General features: G+C 31.3%; 1 pseudogene; it reads left to right on the top strand.

Annotated features, from left to right (window-relative positions):
• The first annotated feature begins 558 nt into the window (after nucleotides 1-558).
• On the top strand, nucleotides 559-19543 carry LOC105667548 (fatty acid synthase-like; annotated as a pseudogene).
• Nucleotides 19544-25519: the final 5976 nt, after the last annotated feature.

Raw genomic sequence — 25519 nt, 5'->3', positions numbered from 1 at the left:
GACAAAATAATTACAAATAAAAACAACAAATAAAAAAATTTTTTTAACGAAAATACAGTCGACGTTATTACTCAAAGCGCAACGGTTAAAAAATAAAAAAAATAATTGAAACCCGTACAAGGCACACACATTTAAGAGCAGTTAAAAACTTTAAAATGCTTTGTTTCGAATTAAAAACGATAATTTTTTGCGACGTTACAATGCTTTGAAAATTGCTTTTTTAAAACAATTTTCTTGATTTTCTAATTGTTGTTTGTAAAGTATTTTGTATCTATATTTTTAAATAATTTGGTTAAATAATGCATATTCACTAATCACAATAATATTAAATAAATAAATAAAAATACAACCAATAAATTTCAATTAAACATATTTTACTTACGTGACAAAACTAGAAAATGAAATAATTAAATATACAGCGGAAATAATATAATATTCATATGTTTAAAGTCATCAAAACTTTACGTAGTAGCTAATTACGTCAACTTGATTATAAAAACTCTGCTTCAGCGCTTCATCGTCCAGTCTTCAAACGATAACTGATTACAGTAACACGGCGCATTTTTAAACGCAAAAAAACATCGCAACAAGCAAAACCCAATAAAATAAGATAAGTATATTTGCATCTATTATTCTGTATTTATATATCCAATAAAACAATTAGAATTATGGGTACCGAAAAAACATATGAATCATATATTAATACCAAATCCAGTGACGAAATTGTTATTTCTGGCATGGCTGGCAAATTTCCAGACTCAGACAATATGAAACAATTACAAGAAAATCTATTCAACAAAATTAATCTTCTTAGATTAAATCGATGGGATATAGGGGTGATTACTTTATCAATTATAATTTTGCATTTATTCATAAATGTGATTAATGGTCTTTTCTTTGTCATTATTTACAGTAGATAATTACTATACAAAAATGAGTTAAAGATTTTTGGAATTTTAAAACAATCTATTTCTCTTATTTCATATAAAACACTAAATAAATTTTTACTATACGAACAATTACAATATCATTAACATTAATTTAACTTTTTTAATAAAAAAAATTTCCAATTAATGCATCTCAATATAATATTTATTTATTAAAACATCTTTTATTTACTATCTACATTGAGTTTACATTTTATAAAGTACAAACATTGTTTTTTTATCTAAATAAATTTTCATTAAGTTTTATGAATACTATTCGAACTCGTATTAAAAGCTTTGCATTCTAACACACACGAAAAATGGAGACATCTAATTCTACAGCCGGCAAAACTTCGTCGAATAACAATACCACGCGTGGTGAGAAAGTAAGTGCATTATAGCAAGTCATTTTATAAAATTAATTTTATACCGAAATTAATTCGTTTGGTGAAAACATTGGAAGATAGTTTTTCATTTACATTATACTCGTGCACAAAAATAAACTATAATATTACAAATAGAGAACATGAACTTTAAGGTACATCTAAATATACACGCAAACCTTCCAAAAAAGTTGTTGTATATATAAACACGCAAACCTTACAAAAAAGTTGTTGTGTATTTTACCTAACAAAAAAGTTGTTGTATATTTGAAAATCAACAAATTACCTTTTTAAAAAAAGGTAAAGAAAAGGCGCCAAGTGCACGCAAATCTTCCAAAAAAAGTTGTTGTATATATAAACCTTTCAAAAAAAGCTGTCGTATATATTATATATTAACCTTCCAAAAAATTTATCTTCCACAAAAAAATGTATATATATTAACAAATAACAAACCTTTCAAAAAAAGTTGTTGTATATATAACCAAATAAAAATTTGCTATATATTCTGCCTATGAAAGAGGTGATATCAGAAAATGACGCCAAGTTTAAATAAAAAACCTTTCAAAAAAAGTTGTATGTATATATTTAAAAAAAAGTTGTATATACCAAATAAAAATTCGCTATATATTCTGTCTATAAAAGAGGTGATATCAGAAAATGACGCCAAGTTTAAATAAAAAACCTTTTAAAAAAACTTGTATGTATATATATTACGAAAAAGGATTATATTTATTATATTTAATTATATTTATTATATTTATTTATTAAAAAATTTTTCAAATTTAATCAAAATAAAAAAATATTACAAAATTTCGCAAAAAACTTGGCGCTGCTGTACTAAACTATTAACTTACATAACATTTGCATCGCAATACTTTAACATGCTCCTAATCATTCCAACATACTTTAATCTATAGTATATGTGACGTAATACTATAGTTTAGTTTGGAGTATTAGAACGAGTAGGAGCATGTTAGAGCAAGCGATGCAAACAAATTTCGGCTCAAACAGACTAGAGCGACGAAGCGGCAAGTGGCGATGCTATAGCTAATCAACTTACAATTTTACCGTAAGAACAAGAGTTTAATTGGCTATCGCGTCGCCGTTTGCCGCTCTGGTCAGTTTGAGTCATTATAACACTTAATCATGTAAATTGTAAAATTATTGCTCATTTTCATTCTCTATAATATTTTAAGATGTATTTAACATGTAGTTCAGTACAGCAGCGCCAAGTTTTTTGCAAAATTTTGTAATATTTTTTTATTTTGATTAAATTTGAAAAATTTTTTAATAAATAAATATAATAAATATAATTAAATATAATAAATATAATCCTTTTTCGTAATATATATACATACAAGTTTTTTTAAAAGGTTTTTTATTTAAACTTGGCGTCATTTTCTGATATCACCTCTTTTATAGACAGAATATATAGCGAATTTTTATTTGGTATATACAACTTTTTTTTAAATATATACATACAACTTTTTTTGAAAGGTTTTTTATTTAAACTTGGCGTCATTTTCTGATATCACCTCTTTCATAGGCAGAATATATAGCAAATTTTTATTTGGTTATATATACAACAACTTTTTTTGAAAGGTTTGTTATTTGTTAATATATATACATTTTTTTGTGGAAGATAAATTTTTTGGAAGGTTAATATATAATATATACGACAGCTTTTTTTGAAAGGTTTATATATACAACAACTTTTTTTTGGAAGATTTGCGTGCACTTGGCGCCTTTTCTTTACCTTTTTTTAAAAAGGTAATTTGTTGATTTTCAAATATACAACAACTTTTTTGTTAGGTAAAATACACAACAACTTTTTTGTAAGGTTTGCGTGTTTATATATACAACAACTTTTTTGGAAGGTTTGCGTGTATATTTAGATGTACCTTAAAGTTCATGTTCTCTATTTGTAATATTATAGTTTATTTTTGTGCACGAGTATAATGTAAATGAAAAACTATCTTCCAATGTTTTCACCAAACGAATTAATTTCGGTATAAAATTAATTTTATAAAATGACTTGCTATAATGCACTTACTTTCTCACCACGCGTGGTATTGTTATTCGACGAAGTTTTGCCGGCTGTAGAATTAGATGTCTCCATTTTTCGTGTGTGTTAGAATGCAAAGCTTTTAATACGAGTTCGAATAGTATTCATAAAACTTAATGAAAATTTATTTAGATAAAAAAACAATGTTTGTACTTTATAAAATGTAAACTCAATGTAGATAGTAAATAAAAGATGTTTTAATAAATAAATATTATATTGAGATGCATTAATTGGAAATTTTTTTTATTAAAAAAGTTAAATTAATGTTAATGATATTGTAATTGTTCGTATAGTAAAAATTTATTTAGTGTTTTATATGAAATAAGAGAAATAGATTGTTTTAAAATTCCAAAAATCTTTAACTCATTTTTGTATAGTTATTACATTTTTAAATGCCAATAACAAATGCTTAAATTTTCTTTCTATAAAATTTTAATAATTTTCTGCCTGCATTAGTCTGTATTCCAGCGTTACCAATTCTTGGCTTGGGTTACCACGCAACAATCAAAAGACCATGTTCATGTGCTGCGTAAAGCGTTCTGCGCAGCACATAAACATGGTCCCTCGATTGTGTGCGTGGAAACCTAGAACAAAAGTTTGTAACGCTGCTGTACTGATTATAAACATTTTAATCATATGGCAAACCTATTAAAACAACTTCGATATTTTTATCACTTAGGGAGGAGGATTTTTGAAACGCTTGAAAGCGATCATAATCGCTGAGCGGTTGTATCTCTTCGCGCGCTTGCATTCGGCGGCAGGCTGGATTGATACGTGCTTATTCGGATCTTTAGTACTCATCTTTAGTAATTAATAACTCAAATAACTATAAAATTTTAATATTTTTCTATGTAACATCTAAAAATTTAAATGAGCAAATAGCCAAACAAACGTAAGCGCGCGCCGCGCGGCTTCTCAGCGCCATCAGCGCACCTAACGTCAGAAACTTGCAGATTCCACCATCTGCACGAAGTACACTTTCTGTCCACTAATTAACTAACTACAGCAGTGCTCGGAATTAGTCTGAACATTTCAGCCGATTTCCGTGGTATACGCCTCCTTTCCTCTCCTTACCGCGCGCGCCGCAGCCGCTAGGGCCAGCGTCGCCGAGCGTTAGGAGCGGCACTATCTGATTAGGTTCTATGAGTAGGTTCTTCTCCCTATTTATTAAAATTTAAAAAAATTTATTAAAATTTATTAAAAATAAATTTTTTTTTAAATTTATTAAGTGGAAATATTTCAATAGATTTCTACGTCACCCATGAGGTACTAATACTGACACGTTTTTCAAAAAGTGGTTTTTATCTACATTATTGCATCAATTGTTCATTCTCATAAAAGGCTAAGAAAATCTAATTAAGAAAATCTCTTTTACATATATATTTTTTTTTAAATTAAAAATTTATTTTTATCTTTAGTGGAATAGGTCTACGGGGGAAACCATTTAAAAAAAAACGCGTCAGCATTAGTATCTCATGGGTGACGTGGAAATCTATTGAAATATTTCCACTTAATAAATTTAAAAATAAAAAATTTATTTTTAATAAATTTTAATACATTTTTTAAAATTTTAATAAATAGGGAAAAGAACCCACTCATAATCAGATAGTGTCGCTCCTAACGCTCGGCGGCGCTGGCCTTAGCGGCTGCGGCGCGCGCGGTAAGGAGAGGAAAGGAGGCGTATACCACGAAAATCGGCTGAAATGTTCAGACTAATTCCGAGCACTGAACTACAGAATACTGAGAATGTACACTTCTGCACTTTAAGATCGAAAAAAATTTTTTTTATGAAGAATACTATTATTTTTGATATACACTATCTTTATTCGTCTCCACAACACGTTATATATACATTTTACGATCGATACTAATATATAAATGTAATTAATATATACATCAAAACTGCGAGCTGACAGGTCTGAGCGCCGCCATGTTAGAATGACGCTGACCAATAAGACACGAGCGACATACATATCAACGCGACATACATCCTAGCGAGATGATTTTCTAGATTTCTCGACTTTGAATGCATATATTTATTTTTATAAAGCACACAGAGCAAAAACAAGCAGACTTTTCTTATGTAATTTGGGTATGCGCTATCGATTGAGCCTATTGCCAACTCAATCGGCCCAGCCGTTATCGAGATCCGATAATCTCGGCTCGTCTCAACTTTCGGGCTCGCGTAAAGATACACGGTCGGTCTTGCGCTTGCGTTGCGCGCTGCGCGTGAACTTGGCGCGAGACACTACCGTGTCTCTTGATACGTTTTAAAAATGTACTTTAAACTATAGTTTTAAAATAATAAATGTACAGAACACAATATAGTTACAATTTACAAATATATATTTGTTAGAGCATTCGGACTTACCACTTCGCTCGGGAATAATTAATAATCTGGAAAAGTTTGATGCCGATTTTTTTGATATATCTTTCAAACAAGCAAATACACTTGATCCTATGACAAGAATGTTACTGGAACAGAGTTACGAAGCAATTATCGATGCAGGGATTAATCCAAAACAATTACGAGGAAAAAATACTGCTGTAATTATTGGAACGTGTTACTTTGAATCACAACTGGCATTTATGTACGAAAATTTGCAGGTGAAAAAAATCATTGATTGATAAATATAGTAAGAAAAAAATAATTGCAGATTATTTGCAGAAATTATAAAAATTGTAAATAATATTAAGATTTGCTCTTTCTTATTAAACAATAATCGTAATAATAACAAGCTATTAAGTTAACTTCAATATCATTGTCAAATTTTTACACTGAAGATGGCCACATCCCTTAGGCCAAAACGTCTGTTATATTTTTAATAAAATGAATTTTTGAGCAATTCTAACCAGCTCCTGCTCTAATATCTTGTTGTTATTACGATTATCGTATAAAAATTAACATTTACATCAGTGCTAGACACGATTTGCACATTTCGATCAATTTTTGTAAGCTAACGCCTACTGGCTCCCCACTACGTCTTGAGACAACGCAAGTGGCGCTCTGCTTCAGGTACGACGCATCTGTAACGTGATGAAGATCCGTGTCACGTGACTGCCAAATATCAATACTTTAAACGCAATCTTTAAAATCTTTTGCTTTTTAATAATTAATTCAATAACAAAGTTTCAAAATTCTCGATTATAACATTTACGATATAAAAATCCTAAAATATTATTATATTATATTCGATAGATTAGATTTGTTTAATGTTCCAGAGACTTTTTCCAATTTGTAAATTAATGAATAACTGTTAATTTAAAGTTGAATAAGACGTTTTTATTAAAAACGTCTTACGTAGTGGGGAGCTGGTAGGCGTTAGCTTACGAAAATCGACCGAAATGTGCAGATCGTGTCTAGCACTGATTTACATGCATAAATTTGTAATTGTTTATATCCTGTTATTAGAAAAACGATATATATATTATTAAATATAGCAAATCTATGGTGGCAAATATGATTTCATATTTTGTAAAAGGACTACAAAATAAAGAAAAATTATTGATTCATGGAGATATAACACTACGACATAGTTGAAATAAATCATTTACATAATGATTTTTGTAATTACATGACCTATATAAATATATCACTACTTCTTGTAAATTAGATATCCGAAGGAACCATTGTAGGATGCTCCAAATATGCAGCGGCAAATATGATATCTCGTGCATTCGATCTGAAAGGACCATCGTATACAGTGGATACTGCCTGTAGCTCTGGTATATACGCTATCGCAGCTGCATATGATTGTATTATGTCAGGCCAATGCGAGGACGCAATAGTTGGAGCCGTAAACCTTTGCTTACATCCTATTATACATATGCAATTCTTTCGGCTTGGTATTATTTTCACTAAAATTACTTGATTTTATATAATACAAGCTAATTTGATATACTATATTGAACGAATACATACTGTACATAATTTTAGGTCTTTTATCTTCTGATGGAATTTGTAGGCCATTTGATACTAATGCAAGTGGTTATTCACGTTCCGATACCATCTCGGTAATATATCTTCAAAAAGCTAAAAATGCAAAAAGAATTTATGCTGTGTGTAAGCAGATTAAACTCAATAACGACGGTTACAAAGAAGAAGGAATAACATATCCATCATCACGCATGCAAAGTGTTTTATTAACAGAGTTTTACAACGAATGCAAAGTATCAACATCTGACTTGGATTACATTGAAGCACATGCTACTGCTACTAGAGTTGGCGATCCTGAAGAAATCAATGCTATTCATAAAGCTCTGTGCCAAAATAGAAAAACCCCTTTGATGGTGGGATCCATAAAATGCAACCTTGGTCACGCAGAACCTGCCAGCGTTTTCACACAAATCGCTAAAGTAAAACAATTTATTTAACAAATTATTTTATTATAACATAAAGACAAACAGTTTAGAATAACAAACAAAATAAGACATTTAAAACAATTACAAATTACCAAAATAATTCTTTTATGTAATTTTACCATTATATTTTTTTATGTAACATTTTTAAGATAGAAAGAAATATTTCAAATAATAACTATTAATATTGTTAAAAAGGAACATTAAATAGTTGTAATCCTTTAATTTAAATGTGATGATTACCAATTTCATCAATAAAATAAAAACTATAAATTCTTTATTTATTCAAGAAAGATTATCTTTTGGATATAAATAAACACAAAGATTCTTATGCTAAAGCGTTTTAATATAGCAAATATTATGTTTCGTGTTATTAATCTTATAACTGTCTAACAACAAAAAAAAGATCAAGTACTACTATAATTAATTCAAATTTATATATCAAAATTTATTTATTTTTGTAGGTGATAATAGCATTTGAAACCGATTTTGTACCGCCTAACATTAATTTTGCATCACCGCGGGACGATATAGACGCCTTAATGGATGGAAGCATCCGTGTCATCACAGAAGCAATGCCTCTTAAAAATGGTTACGTAGGCATAAATTCTTTCGGTTTCGGTGGAGCCAATGGTCACATGTTATTACAATGGAATGTCAAAAAAAAAGATTAATAATGCAGCACCCACTGATGATTTACCAAGACTTGTGGTATTGTCTGGACGCACAGAAGAATCAGTGAAATTGTTTCTAGATGATGTAACTAATTCAGCAACAGCACCAACATCATTTTTAACAGCAAAAAACGTTACATTATGTATACTATATTTATTTTTAAAACATTTATTTTGTAGATTGCTAATCATCCCATAGATGTAGAATATATCCGTTTACTACACGATATTCACACTGACGCCATAGATGGTCATTCATGGAGAGGATACATTATACTGAATTCTCAACAAAAATATTCCATACAACAAATTCAAAATTGTAAAAACATAAAACGACCTATTTGCTTCATATTCTCTGCCTTAGAATTGCAATGGCCAGAAATGGGTATGTATCCAACATTTAACAATTTTATATGTACAAACTGATTAAGAAAATAATATATAAATTTTTAAACTTTATCAGGTAAAGAGTTATTAAAATTTCACGCATTTGCGAATGCTGTAAAAATGTGCAATGCTATTTTAAAACCATATAATATAAGTGTTACGAATATATTGACGAAAATGGATGAAAAATTAAACAAAAACGCTTTACATACTTTTGTTGGCATCATCGCTATTCAGGTATTATATTTCAAAACCGCAAATAGATATATTGTATGTACTGATAAACGCAAATTTTAGTTTATTAATACCTTCTTTTTTATTATATTGACTTTATTATAAAATATGTTAATAATAAATATTAATAACAAACATTATTTATTTCTTAATGCAATATATTTAGTGACAAAATTGTTTATTAACATTGTAGATTGGCTTAGTAGATCTCTTAACATCTATAGAGATTATTCCGGATTACATAATTGGTCATTTTGCTGGTGAACTTGGTTGTGCTTACGCAGACGGCTGTCTGACTATGGAACAAACTATTTTGTCAGCGTACTTTATTGGTTTAGCATGTGTAAAAGAGAAACTAGCTCATAGCTCTATCGCAGTTGTCAATTATGATTACAATTCTCTTAAAGATATATGTCCAGCAGATATTGAAGTAATATGCAAAAACAACCAAAACAGCAATATTGTAACAGGCCCCGTTAAATCCATGCAAGAGTTTTTGCAAAAATTGCAGGTATGTTGATTATCTACCTTCTATAAATTATAGATTTTTTTTATTAATGTATGTAGTTGTTGTTCTTAATATTTAAATAAATATCCAAGTTTTTAATTTTAATTTGTCGCATTTACTAATAAATATTATATATATATACTGCATTATATATTATAATATAATCATATATTATAAATAATTATAATTATATATTAATTATATATATTTTTTTATCAGAAGAACAACATTCACGTGACAACAATCTCCAGCAACAACATACCGCATCACAGTCGTTATCTCGCTTCTCTGAAATCGCAGTTTTTTACAAGTTTGAACGAAATAATTTCACAGCCGAAAGAAAGAAGTCCCAAATGGATCAGCACCTCCGTACCTCGCAATGAATGGTCCAATTCAACGTTAAAATTATGCTCAGCAAGCTACCATACGCGCAGTATATTAAACACCGTTCTTTTTGAACAAGCAACGCATATGATCCCAGATAACGCTGTAATTATCGAAATTGCACCAGTTAGCATTTTACAGGACATTTTGATAGAATCGGTTTATTCAAAAGTAACAAACATTGTACTGACTAAGCGTAGTGAACCAAATGCTATCGATTTAATATTGCAAGGGATTGGAGAACTCTACAACTGTGGCCTACAGCCGTGTATCGCTAATTTGTATCCACCGGTGAATTTTCCAGTTAGCCGAAGCACTCCTATGATCTCTCCATCAATTAGGTACAATATATTTTTAAATTAATATATCGCATATGAAAATAAACACATAACTGTAAACGTTTTAATACCATCAGATGGAATCATTCTGAAGATTGGTATGTATGTACAAAAAAAACACCGACAATAATCAGATCCAGAGCAAGAAAAATAGAAATTTCGACGAATGACGATGAATATAGCTTTATAACCGGTCACGTCATTGACGGAAAAAATTTGTTACCTGCGACAAGCTATCTAGTGTTTGTTTGGGAAACGGTTGGAATGATAATGGGTGCAATGTACAATTCAATATCAATAGTATTTCAAGATGTAAAATTTATTCGGGCTACACATTTATCGAACGAAGGCTCTGTGAATTTGACAATAACAATACAGAAAGGTATGTGTAAAATTTTATTCTTCCAAAAAAAGCTTTTAATAATATAATTACAATAACATGTAACATTCGATGTAAAATTATTGCAGAGAGCGGCAAATTTGAAATCACTGAAGGAGACAGCGTTGTTGTAACAGGTGAAATACACGTTGTATCAAATGCCAAACAAGAAATGATGCCGAATGATCTGTTGTCGGTGGATACTGATGAGGAAGAAGATATGACTTCTCGAGACATTTACAAAGAATTAAGGCTACGCGGTTATCAATACAGTGGTGGATTTTGTAGCTTAAATAGCGCATCAATATCAGGCAGCAAAGGGCACATCACTTGGATAGGTAATTGGGTGACATTCATGGACAACATGCTGCAGATGTATATACTTGGAAAAGATACCAGAGACTTATATATTCCAACGAGTATTGAAAAATTGGTAATTAGTCCCGCACTTCAAGCATCAAAATTGCAGAAAATGACATCCAAATTAAATAAACGTAAATATCTTACTTACAATTAAATAAATAATAAAAAAATTATTAAATTATTAAATAATTAAATAATAAAAACATTATTATTTAAAATGTAATATTTTCTAAATTATTAAATTGCAGAAATACCTGTACGTGTATATAAAAAAATAGGCGTAATTAAATCAGGTGGAATAGAGATACGTGGCCTGAAAGCTACCTCGATTTCTCGTCGAAAACCAATCGGAGATCCCGTCATCGAAGAACATAAATTTATAGCTCATCAGGATCACGCTGATATTTCGTTAAATGAAGCTATTCGAATATCGACGCAGCTAGCGCTAGAAGATCATCAGATCATTAAAGCAACAGCCATAGAGCTAGTGGAAGATGCTGATGATGTAATGTTAGAAGATCTATCATCAACGTTACTGATTGAAGCTCTTGCTGATATTCCTTTAATACAAGCAAATGTTGTTATACTAACATCGCCGAATCGTTTCAATCCAAAGGAACTGTCTTCAAATGTTTCGATCGCAGACTTAAATAAACCATTTGTAGGCGACAAAGCTTTGATAGCTACAGGATTTAATCTTTTGACGAAACATCAGAATTCATTAGAACAACTTTTGCCTCTTTTGAGGGATGGCGGTTATCTCTTAACACGCGAGAAATGCAATCTAAATAAGTATGAAAAATATTTGAGTGAATGTGCATTAAGTGTTATTCTGGAAAAACGTACGGATAAAGAAATAATTATACTATTGAAGAAAAAGATTATAATAACAAAAACAATTGTCGTCTACATAAATAATATTAATTTTAATTGGCTAGAAGAGTTAAAGCAACTTGTAGACAACAAGAACAAACACAATAGTAATAGCAGAATTATAATTGTTGGAGAAGAAGACTTTGAATGCGGTTTATTGGGTTTTATTAACTGCTTGAGAAAAGAACCTGGTGGACAGCTGGTTAGAGGTGTGCTTATTCAAGACAAGCATGCTCCGAAATTTTCTCTCCAAGATCCATTCTATATGCAACAAATACAAAAAGATATGTTTGTTTGCGTTTTGCGACCTAATAAAACTTGGGGATCTTATCGACATTTGCGATTACCGCATCCAGAAGTCGAATCCGTAACTGCCGCCTATGTATGCCAAACGGTATATAAAACAATTTGTCGAAATTTGGATAATCTATCAATATGCTATTGACATAATAGTATTGTAAATTTTTTTTTCAAATATTTTTAAAAATTTTTCTTAAAAGTCTCGCGCTTTATCTGACGAATATATTTATTTGTTTAACGAATACTTTTCTACAGGTTCGAGGCGATTTAAGTTCTTTCTGTTGGATGGAAAACGATATATCTGTCGATTCTCATGGCAATGATATAGTACGTGTGGCCTATTCGTCCATCAATTTCAAAGATGTAATGCTAGCAACTGGTAAATTAACATCTGATTTCCTAAAGTCGAATCGATTTCATGACACGAGTCTTGGACTGGAATATGTAGGATACGATGGCAATGGACAACGAGTAATGGGAATTTCTGACGATAAGTATGTAACTAAATAATATATAAAAAAAAATATATATATATATATATATGGGGCATTCTTTCTCAACTTTACACCCATGCTGCCCATTTTCTATTTGATCTAAAAATTTTTACATATATATATATATATATATATATATATATATATATATATATACAGGATGATTCAAAATAACTTGATGTCCTTGCAATGCCATATTCTTGAGCGAATTCTGAGACGATTTTTCCTTTTACAAAATTTTGTCCAAAACTTAGTTTTCGAGTTATAATTGAAAATATGTAACAACTTACGAGTTCGGTACAACGGGCAGGCAGGGGCGCGCAATGTTTAATGAGACTGTCAAGTTTACTATCGTCTCATGATGCATAGCACCATCCCTGCCTGTCCGTTCTATCGGACTCGTAAGTAATAAACTATTTTCAATAATAACTCGAAAACTAAGCTTCGGACAAAATTTTGTAAAAAAAAAAATTGTCTCAGAATTCGCTCAAGAATATGGCATTGCACAATTTGTGAGTAACAAATTTGGTGTTACAGTCTTATATGATTTACACAATTTTCTTTAAATAAACCGATAAAACTGTTATTTTGTTTCTATTATAAGAGATTGTTATTTTATAATAACTCAATCATTAATTTAATTTATTTAATAATAATAATGTTGTTATGTTCTTAGGTGCATAGCAAATGTCGTTGTACAAGATAAAGATTTATGTTGGAATATACCCGATTCATGGACATTTGAGGAGGCAGCTACAGTGCCGTGTATTTACACCACAAATTATTATGCTTTATATCATTTTGGAAAAATGAAGAAGAATGATAAAGTACTTATCCACTCTGGCACTGGTGGCATTGGACAATCAGCCATTCATCTCGCTCTTCAGGAAGGATGTCAAGTGTTTACTACCGTGAGCACTGCAGAAAAACGTAAATTCATCAGAAAACTGTTTCCGGCTATTCCCGATAAGCATATTGGAAATTCGCGTGACACGAGTTTCGAACAAATGATAATGCGACAAACAAATGGTCGCGGCGTTGATATTGTATTAAACTCTTTGGCGGAAGAAAAACTTATAGCGTCTGTTCGCTGTTTGGCAAAAAGGGGTCGTTTTCTAGAGATTGGAAGGTTTGATATTTTGTCCAACAATCTCCTAAACATGTTTTTATTTCAAAAAGGTATCAGTTTTTATTCTGTTCTTTTGGATACAATGCTTACCAGTAATCATAAAAATAAATCTCAGTTATCCAAGTTAATGGCTGATGGTTTAAAAAATGAAAATATTAAACCTATTCAGATGACAGTTTTTCCTAAGACGGAAATTGAAGCAGCTTTTAGATACATGGCAAGCGGTAAACACATGGGGAAAGTACGTTTGCAACAATTAAACATGTCTTATAAATTATTATTAAAAAATTGTGCGTAACACGTAATAAGTTTCATATTTTTAATACAATGATATGTTTATAGATTATTTTAAACATACATGAGGATGGTAAATCTTTCGATTCACCAGTTGTTGCACACCGTCGTTATTACTGCCAAAGCGATAGAACTTACGTTATACTAGGCGGCTTGGGTGGATTTGGTTTAGAGTTAACTGACTGGCTGATACTTAGAGGCGCTAAGAATGTCGTACTAACTTCGAGAACTGGAATAAAGAATAGCTATCAGCGAATGAGGGTTGAGTTATGGAAATCGTACGGTGTAAACGTGCAGATAGTTAAAGACGTAAATCTTGCTAATCCCGAAGAATGTGAACATTTTCTACAAATGGCGGAAAATCAAGCATCAGTAGATGCGATATTTAATCTTGCTGTGGTTTTGAAAGATTGTCTACTTAGGAACCAAACCATGGAAACTTTCACGGAATCTTTCATGTCGAAGGCCTGGACGACACAGACATTAGATAAAGCATCTAGAAAGATCTGTTTAAAACTTCGACATTTTGTAGTGTTTTCTTCCGTTTCTTGCGGAAAAGGGAACGCTGGGCAAACCAATTATGGAATGGCCAATTCCATCATGGAAAGAGTGTGCGAAAAAAGAGCGGAGGAAGGACTACCCGGATTGGCAATTCAATGGGGAGCTGTGGGTGACGTAGGTCTCATCGCTGACATGCAGGAAGACAATAAAGAGTTAGTTATCGGCGGGACTCTGCAGCAGAAAATATCTTCCTGCCTTGTAGAATTCGAGAAATTTTTGCTCCAGAACCGACCGATCGTAAGCAGCATGATTGTAAGTGAAAAGAAAACGGGATTATCGGGATCAGAGAACATAATGGAAATCGTTGCTGATATAATGAGTAAGAATTTATAAATAGATTTCTTTCTGTTATAGCCTACTTAGAACGTAATAATTTTTGCATGCATTATTTACTTCGATATCACAACATCCCAAAAGTCATTGTTGCACGCACAAATGCGTACACAAACATATATACGCACACTTTCATGTACAATATGTTATTAAACTTTTTTTGGTATAATATAATAAGTCATAATGTTTTTATAAATTTTGTATTGCAGATATAAAAAATATAAAAGTAATAAGTCAAAATACATCTTTGGCTGAACTTGGAATGGATTCCATGATGACTATGGAAATCAGACAAACATTGGAACGAAAAGTTGATATCTTGCTCACCCCACAAGAACTACGAAGCCTCACATTTGCAAAATTGAGTCAAATGTCTAATGCAAACGTTAATAGCAACGAGACACAAACTGAAGCGGCAACTGATATAAATATAATAGATCTTACGAAACAACAGAAATTGTTATTTGGTGTCTTGAGAAATCAAGATTTTGTTTCAGAAATTTGTTTAGATCTTCCGACCAACACAGTGGATAATTCAACCTATGTATTTCTTGTACCAGGACTTGATGGCTGCGGAACAATATTTAATCATTTAGCGTCAAGAATTAAATTTTCGGCAACATCCTTGCAATATGGCAATATCGGTATTGCAAACACTTTATCTGAGATGGCTGATTATCTCTTAATGGTATGTAATTGTAATTAATCGTCTTTCTAAAGTATATAATTACAGTTAGTAATAATTTGTATCGTTTCTATTTCAAAATTTTATTTAATGCTTTGCCTAACTATGCGTTTAGATTCCTTAAAATTTACATTTTTTATTTTATTTTTTCAAAATTTTTATTTTTTTTGTTCTATTTTCTTGTTTTTATAATTATTAAATTTTTCTATAGACGCGACGACAGTTTTATACCATATTTATCCATAACAATATTATTATCGGAAATTGGATTTTTACAGTGCTATCCGAGCAGCATGGTGTCTTGACAATTATATTTGTTACTATTAAACTTTTTATATTGTCATATGATTTTGGAATAGAAAATGGTATTTAGCTCACAGATGCAAAAGTTACTATATAAATTTACTTTTATTTCTTCAGTGCATATCATCACGATTAAGAGACGAAAAGAAAGTCGTAATAACAGGATATTCTTTCGGTTCTATTCTTGCAATTGAACTAATAAGAAGAGTGGAGGCTACGGGTACTAAAAGTCGATTAGTTCTCATCGATGGAGCTCCGGAATATGTAATGAATAGTGATCTCAATAAGTTTTTCTATATGAGCGATGAAGAAATTCAGATTAATATTATGATCATTATTCTAAATATTTATGAAACAAAAATCAGTGAAGAGGTATAACACCATTACTTATATTTTTTAATTTAATTAAATTAATACATTTTTGATTGCGGATATTTTGTGAATGACTCATTTCTTACTGTCAGTTTTATACTGTAAATATTTCTCATTTTATAATAAGTTGATTTTAAAAGTAAAACGTATAATTTGACAGGTTTTATTGGAATTAAAAAAATGTGAAACTTTGGAAAAAAGATTTGAAATATTCGCCAAATACTTTTCAAAAGTAAATTCACTTCTGTCACGCTCAAATTTGCAAACACTGTATGCAACAATTTATAAAAATATACTGGCTATTCGGCAATATGATTTTTCTACATTACCGCGTATTAAATCATCCATAACGTTGTTAAAATCTACGTTGTCATATGCACCTGAACTCGAAGAGGATTATGGCTTGTATAAGGTATTTTGAGAAAACGTTTTATCAGTATTTAATATATCAAATTTTACAATATTTTTTATTAATAAAATTTTTTACGTTTAAGATAACTGAAAACAAAGTTGTAGTACATCACGTCGAGGATAGTCACCTGACGATCTTAGTAAACGAGAAAGTTGCGGATGTAATTAATGAAGAAGCGTTTTGAGGTAAATAATTTCACTTTTTTAAAAAAAGGTAAAAAAAGGCGCCAAGTACACGCTCTTGTCATAACTAAAACAAAACAGTATTGTTTTACTTTTCAAAAAAATTGTCGTATCAAGAGACACGGTAGTGTCTCGCGCCAAGTTCACGCGCAGCGCGCAACGCAAGCGCAAGACCGACCGTGTCTCTTTACGCGAGCCCGAAAGTTGAGACGAGCCGAGATTATCGGATCTCAATAACGGTTGGACTGATTGAATTGATAATAGGCTCAATCGATAGCGCATACCCAAATTACATAAGAATAGTATGCTTGTTTTTACTGTAGGTGCTGTAGAAAAAAAGTTATAATAATCCAAAGTCGAAATGTTGAAATAATTGTCGTTTTTCTAGGATGTCCAGCTAAAATGTCCAGTTTCCGATTTCTGACGTTAGATGCGCTGATGGCGCTGAGAAGCCGCGCGGCGCGCGCTTACGATTTGACATTTTTACATAACCTTTCAGATCAGAAAGTGTTATAAAAAAGTAATAATAATGAATTCGGTCTAACAAATTTGGTCACTCGCACTACATTGCTCTGTTACTTTGGTGCACACTCAAGACTGCTTATTAATCCAGAGCAGTGTAGTGCGAGTGACCAAATTTGTTAGAAATTCGTATTAAATGAAATAAATAATATGTTGGTGAATGTAAATGCTTAGTAAGTATCTACTACACCTTTGAAAATTTTTTATTTTGCAAGTTATTATTCATACATGATTCGAGACTTTAGTGGATAATTTGTCTAAAATAAATAAAATTGAATAGCTCAAAGTTTAATATTTCTGTTCTGAGTATCCTAGATTAGTTTCAACAATATTTATAATTCTCAGTCAATTTTATATTTTAAAAAATATAGCATAAGTCGCCTTCTGTAATTAACGCTATGGTTGACAACAAAATTATCCACATCACAATGTGGGCAGAGAATTAAGTGTAAGAAAATGTTCATATCATATTTTAGGTATATTATTGAATTTTATTTATCCATAGAAAATGAGATCCGATAATCTCGGCTCGTCTTAACTTTCGGGCTCGCGTAAAGAGACACGGTCGGTCTTGCGCTTGCGTTGCGCGCTGCGCGTGAACTTGGCGCGAGACACTACCGTGTCTCTTGATTATTGACGTTACTAACAACTATAAAATCTTCTTATTTAAAATAATTGTTGTTACCGTTTCTGATGTCACATTCTTTACTATGATTATCTTTAAAACTATGTGAGAAATTTATATTTTGTTTTTTTTTTATTTTATTTGCTATAGATTGCACATTAAAAAGTTATTATAAAATATCAATTCAAATATTTTGTTTTAAAATGGTGATACACGCTTATTTATTGAGCCTTAGCTTGTTCTAGGTGCTATTTATTAATATATTTTACATGTGTTTGTCGTATATCTTACATCTAATTGTCGAACGTTTCGGCACCTTTTTTTTGGGCCTTCTTCAGCGAATCTAATTTTTGTTGCGTCTCTTAGTCAAAATTTAAACTGGTTGTTTTTTTTTTTTTTTTTTGGTGTAGGTCTCTTTTGTCCATTTTTACGAACTTTTTGTCCACCCCTTGCTTTTTCCTCGTGTGTCAGACATGGCAACTTAATTCTTCTGACTGTCTGGATTGATTTTTATTGTTACTGTAGTAACGATCTCTCAAGACAAGACGACTCAGTAAGAAACGAACAACACCAAAAGTAACAAGTCACAATAAAAATCAATCCAGACAGTCAGAAGAATTAAGTTGCCATGTCTGACACACGAGGAAAAAGCAAGGGGTGGACAAAAAGTTCGTAAAAATGGACAAAAGAGACCTACACCAAAAAAAAAAAAAAAAAAAACAACCAGTTTAAATTTTGACTAAGAGACGCAACAAAAATTAGATTCGCTGAAGAAGGCCCAAAAAAAGGTGCCGAAACGTTCGACAATTAGATGTAAGATATACGACAAACACATGTAAAATATATTAATAAATAGCACCTAGAACAAGCTAAGGCTCAATAAATAAGCGTGTATCACCATTTTAAAGTTTTAATTGAAAAACTGAGCCTAATTAAAAAAATTCTTTTTAAATATTTTGTTATTTTGATAAATATTTGCATGTGAGATTTTATGTACTATATTAATTCTATTTATTATTATTAGTACATTTGCATAAAATATATCATTGACATGTTCTTACCCGAAATTATTATATTTCTAAATGAGGCTTAAGCAGTCGTAACGGAAATGCATTTTTTTCGCTAACAGGTATGGAGTTTGACTTGTTAGTCGAATGGTTTATGAAACTAACAACGATCACAGCAAGATAGATGTTGTATTATTTACAATTCGTTCATTCAGTCACTGTTCGTTAGTTTCTTGTTTAAATAAAGAATTTAACATTTTTTACTGTAAACGAAATGTTATGCAATCTTTTGAGGTGGAGGATGGTGGAAATATTTTAAATTAAAATTCAAACTGTGGTTTAAAATTATTTAATTATAGGAATAATATTGTTGCTGTTATTATATTTACATGAGATATATTTCAAATGTATAGAATTAAATAAAAATATAATAAAAATTAAAAAGAAATAATTTGGTTAATTCTTTATGTTGGTTATATTCCCAGATAGCACAGGTAGGATAAACTAACTTAGTAGTTAACAATATCGAGATAATATATATTTAATTGCAAGTTTTATTTAGATTTACTATTAATGAAAACAACATGTTTCATATTTTCCGACTATCTAGTAGACTTAGCAATAAGCTATTATTGGTTATTTTGTAGTATTCCATCTTTAGTGATAGGTAGAAAAAATTATAAGTATATTATGCTTCACTGATATCTTACGTATTCTTACGTGAAATGGTAGACATTAAATAATTGAAGTATAATACATTACAATAGAAGAAAACTTACATTACATTGGTAGCTATATAAGTAGTGACTACCATAAACATGCTTAAAACGTGCTAATATAACTGATATGTAAGATGTATTAGAAGAGTCTATCATAACACAATCAATCAAATACTTTCGGGAAAATGTATAGGCAATGAAATTAGACTTTTAGAATGTTGTGGTAGAATATAATTTGCCCGGTAAAGTATATTATAAAAAAGTAAAGATGGTATACTGATATTCAACAGTATTTCTTAAATAAAATTAGTAGCATATTATAACCGATTAATACAATAATGCTTCAAACCAATTACATTCGGGGAAAGATAGAATGTAATGAGATTTACAGTATATTGTTATAGCAGAAAAGAATCTGCATAAGGTAAGATAATAAATTAATTAAAATATTGTACATGCATTTAACAGTATACGGTAGATAAATATGAAGAGCGTACTACGAGAGTCCTATAATTGCATATAAGTAATATATTTTCGGAAAATTTTACGAAATTATCAAAGTAAATGCGCAGTTGTTTCAGTCTGGTTTACGCAAAGCTGAGAGTAGAACGTGTCTTTGCAAATGAGAAAGTGAATTGGTAAAACAGTGAATAATGAATAAGAAAGTGTTTGTCTACAAAATAAAAAAAGCAGATAATTTGTCTGAACGACAAAAATGTCGACGTCGTCAAATGCAAATCAAGACTGCTAAAATGAATATTATTACTAACAGTAATTCCAATAATGACCATTCATCGCAAGATCGTATAAATCATGAACATGCAGTTGTGATTTCTAAAAACAATAAAAGCAAAACAATAACCAATATCGCGGTAGATGAATACTTATTTGAAGCTAATAAATCGATGAATACAGTTGACGATAATGATAAACATTCTTACAATCACAGTTATTATACTTCATCATCATCTGATTCAAATATGACTGACACCGATAATTACAGTGATAGTAACAGCGACAGGAATGATTCTTCCATTGAGAAAAAAAATATTATTGCTAGGCCAGAAAAAGAATTGACTTTTATTGAAAAATTAGCAGATTCATGTTCTCGTACCAACATAAACCATGTGCAAATTAATTCAATTCTATCTGTTTTGCGCCAACATAAATGCCTTGCCAGACTGCCTAAGGATGCCAGAAGTTTATTGAAAACTCCACGACATCGTATAGTACCTCGAACCGTAAATCCCGGGGAGTATATTCATATTGGAATTAAGCCTAATATTTTGAATATGCTTTCGAAAACTGCAGATACAGATATACCATCAACAATCTTGTTTTGACTTCAGTACTGATGGAGCTAATATATACAAAAATGTTCAGTACGATATTTATCCTATACAATTTAGAATTTCTAATATTCCCGATAGAAGTCCTATGATTGCGGAATTATACGCAGGAAAAAAGAAACCTGCTGATTTTGCAGATTTTTTTAAAGATTTTAATGAAGAATTATTAGATATTGTTGCGTCCGCGATTTGAAGCGCCGTCGCTTCCGTGGATGATGTTTCTCCCACCAGATAAAGCGGAGTCGTTTCTCGAAGCCGTGGTCTCTTTCGTGACGCTCCTTCAACTATCATATCGTGTTCCGATCTTGTCGTCATGTCGCACAAAATCCCGGACGAGCCCCCAAAATGTTGCGTCCGCGAACCGGTATTTCACGCACGACAACGAAACTCACGAAATCAAGCAACACAACACAACACTTCGAATAAACAGAGAACACTTTAATAAGAACAGTAACTCAACAGTAACTCATACAATAAATAACCGAAAATAAGATTTAAAGACCGGAGCTGTCGTATACGTCCGCCCGAGCAGACAGCTATCTCAGATCTGACATATGACAGTTTGTTTATAACTGTCATAGAGACCCTTTAAACTGTTAATCAATATTCGTTGTCTTGACAACGAATATAAGAAAGATTATTAATAAATGCCATTTGGCTTCAACTCTCTAATGACCGATATTATCGATCGGTCCGTCAGCTGTAACACACACAGCATCAGCGGCGAAATAGTACGGGCGCAACAATATTATTAGGCAAGGAATATGTTATAAAAACAAAAAAATTAAGATAAAAATAAGGTGTTTCATAGCTGACACACCCGCAAGGATTGATTGCTTAAATATTGTTGGACATACGGGTTTCAACAGTTGTAATAAATGCAAAATACCTTGCAAAAGATACAACTGATTCATCAGTCATTTTCAAAGGAAAAAATTATCCAGCAAGAAGTGACAACGATTTTCGACAACTTAAAAATTCCGAGCACCATCGCGGTAAATCTGCATTGGATAGTTTATCCTTAGGACCAGTAAGTCAAACACCCCACGATTACATGCACTTGGTGTGTTTGGGAGTTGTAAAGAAGATATTTGAAGCATTAATAGAACAGAAATTTCAGCCCAAAAAATTATCGCCACATGTAATATTACGAATTTCAGGTCGTCTGATCATTCTTGCTGAGTACTGTCCAAAAGAGTTTTCTCGCAAGCCAAGAAGTTTAGATTATTTACATCGTTTTAAGACAACAGAATATCGGTAATTTTTACTCTATACAGCAGTGCTCGGAATTAGTCTGAACATTTCAGCCGATTTCCGTGGTATACGCCTCCTTTCCTCTCCTTACCGCACGCGCCGCAGTCGCTAGGCCCAGCGCCGCCGAGCGTTAGGAGCGGCACTATCCGATTATGAGTGGGTTCTTCTCCCTATTTATTAAAATATAAAAAAATTTATTAAAATTTATTAAAAATAAATTTTTTATTTTTAAATTTATTAAGTGGAAATATTTCAATAGATTTCCACTTAATAAATTTAAAAATAAAAAATTTATTTTTAATAAATTTTAATAAATTTTCTTATATTTTAATAAATAGGGAGAAGAACCCACTCATAATCGGATAGTGCCGCTCCTAACGCTTGGCGGCGCTGGCCCTAGCGACTGCGACGCGCGCGGTAAGGAGAGGAAAGGAGGCGTATACCACGGAAATCGGCTGAAATGTTCAAACTAATTCCGAGCACTGCTATACAGGACCAACTATTATGCTTGATTTATTTGGAGAGGATAAGCGAATAAAACATTTTTTGAAATTGCACTACGCTATACGAATTTTGGTTGGTTTTAATGAGAGATCGATGAGTGAAATTGATATGGCCGAAGATATATTACGAAAGTTTGTATCCGAAAGCGCTGATATATACGGCAGAAAGTTTTTATCGTATACGCATGGTCTTCTGCATTTGACAAACGATGCTCATAATTTTGGACCTCTAGATCATTTTTCATGTTTTCCATTTAAAAATAATATGACTTTTTTCCGGAAAATGGTACGAAAACCTTCTCAAAAATTGCAACAAATATATAAAAAGTTTGAAGAAAAGAAATGTAGACACTCACAACTATCATTGCAAATTTCTTCTACAAAAGTCGCACATGCACTTAACGCAAAAAGGAATGACCCTCTCGTACAGTCATCCGATCACAGAGTTACCAAACAATTTTCGAGTGTTAAATTTCGAGGATTTACATATGATTTAAATAAGCGTAACAATTGTTGCATTTTATTTGATGGTAATGTGTACATATTGAGAAATATATTTTATGTAAACGACACAAATAATTACCATTTGAAAGTACAGAAATTTCAGGAAGTGGATTCTTTATATAACGTTGATGATTTAGACTGTCGAAGAATTGGAGTTTTCAAGTGTTCAAAATTATCCGAAGATTCCATAGTAATTCCACTCGAAGAAATAAAGTGTAAAGCTTTTAAAATGCCTTTTTGGCGTAACAGTGAAAGATTTTTTGAAGAAGGAGTTTATGTGATAGCACAATTATTCGAGGAACAGTGGTTATTAAATTAGTACGAGATAAATTCCATTAAATTGAATTGTTGTAAAATTGTGTATTTAATTACTTTATTTGTTTTTAAATTAAGGGGTTGATAAACAAAAATATTAATAATAATTAAATGTTTTTATACGTCGAATAATTAATTAAATGTCATATATATTGACAATTAAGTTAAATGTACAATTTAGCATTTATACTTAAGATTCAAACTATGCATAACTTGCGCCAATTTATTAGAGTAAATCGAACAGCCAATCGTAAACAAATATTGCGAGTTTTGTTCTGTTTCCGATTCTCGCCTCGTGGCGCATGGTGCTTCAGTAGCGTCACGTGTCAGCCTCGCGCGGATAAAAATCAGTTGAAACACTTCGAGACAAGTCAACAGTTCAGACAGTTCTATTGATTTTATTTCGTTGAGAAGTTTGTGTACGTAATCAAAATAATGAATAACGAAAATATTGAAAACACATGTACCTCTCAAGTGGACAACATTAATCTTCTGAAGAACAATAATTATCCATTAGCAACATGTAGTGATATAGATTATGAATATTTCAACGACATTCAAGAACGACAACAACAATGTAGCGCTTTGTTAGTGAAACCTACTGACGTTATTCATGAAGGTACATTATCTTTCAACAATGATGTTATAGAAGAAATAGGCATAAGTAAGAAAAGAAATGCTGCCATTGATGGTGAACTATCAAATGCGAAGCAAATACGAAGAAACAGTAAGGACAATTCTTTGGTAGAACAAGGTATGTAAATAGATCAACTAATAAATTTTTGTAGTGTGGCCTTAAGGGGATGCTGGAGTTACCGGCCGGACATTATATTTTTTCGAACAAGAATATCTTTTTATTGGTTGCATAGAATTGTAAATCCTTTTGCAGGAGTAAAGTGTACACAAAAACGGAATTCGGGCTGCTCGACTTTATTTGGAAAAAAAAGAATTAATAACAAAATTTGTTTCTAATCATTAATTTCTATTCTGCTCTTAGGATAACATATTGTATAGAGCTATCTATTTTCGTTTTTTATAAAAGTTTAACAGTTTTAAGACGCTGAATAAGAGCAGCCCGAATTGCGGACTGCAGAATAGAATGTTATAGAACCATTAAAATTGGGCTGAAAAGTCTAATGTAAAAAATATTCTTGTCCGACTATTTTTACATACGTGTGCGTCCAATATCGGTATAACAGATGAAAAAATAACAGAAGATTAGTTCCAAGATAATATCAGAGAAACGCTATACAATAATATGCGAATATATACACGCACCACACATACGCATACACAATACATTTATACTTAGATTATGATTTATGCCGATCCTCTTAAGAGGATGCTGGAGTGCCTGACGAACTCCGACGCGAAAGCGCCATCATTTCGATGGAACTAAAAATTAGAGTGATATTATCGGCATAAGTCATAATCTAAGTATGAATGTATTGTGTATGCGTATGTGTGGTGCGTGTATATATTCGCATATTATTGTATAGCGCCTCTCTGATATTATCCTGGAACTAATCTTCTGTTATTTTTCATCTGTTATACCGATATTGGACGCACACGTATGTAAAAATAGTCGGACAAGAATATTTTTTACATTAGACTTTTCAGCCCAATTTTAATGGTTCCATAACATTTTATTATGCAGTGCGCAATTCGCGCTGCTCTTATTCGGTGTATTAAAATCGTTAAACTTTTATAAAAAGCTAAAATTGATAGCTCTAAAAGACATGTTATCCTAAGAGTATGTCAATAAAAATTAATGTTATAAATA

The sequence above is a fragment of the Linepithema humile genome, chromosome 1 (genome assembly GCF_040581485.1).
Source record: "Linepithema humile isolate Giens D197 chromosome 1, Lhum_UNIL_v1.0, whole genome shotgun sequence".
Lineage (NCBI taxonomy): Eukaryota > Metazoa > Arthropoda > Insecta > Hymenoptera > Formicidae > Linepithema > Linepithema humile.
The sequence above is the reverse complement of the archived record's forward strand: the minus strand, read 5'-3'. Positions and strand labels throughout refer to the sequence as shown.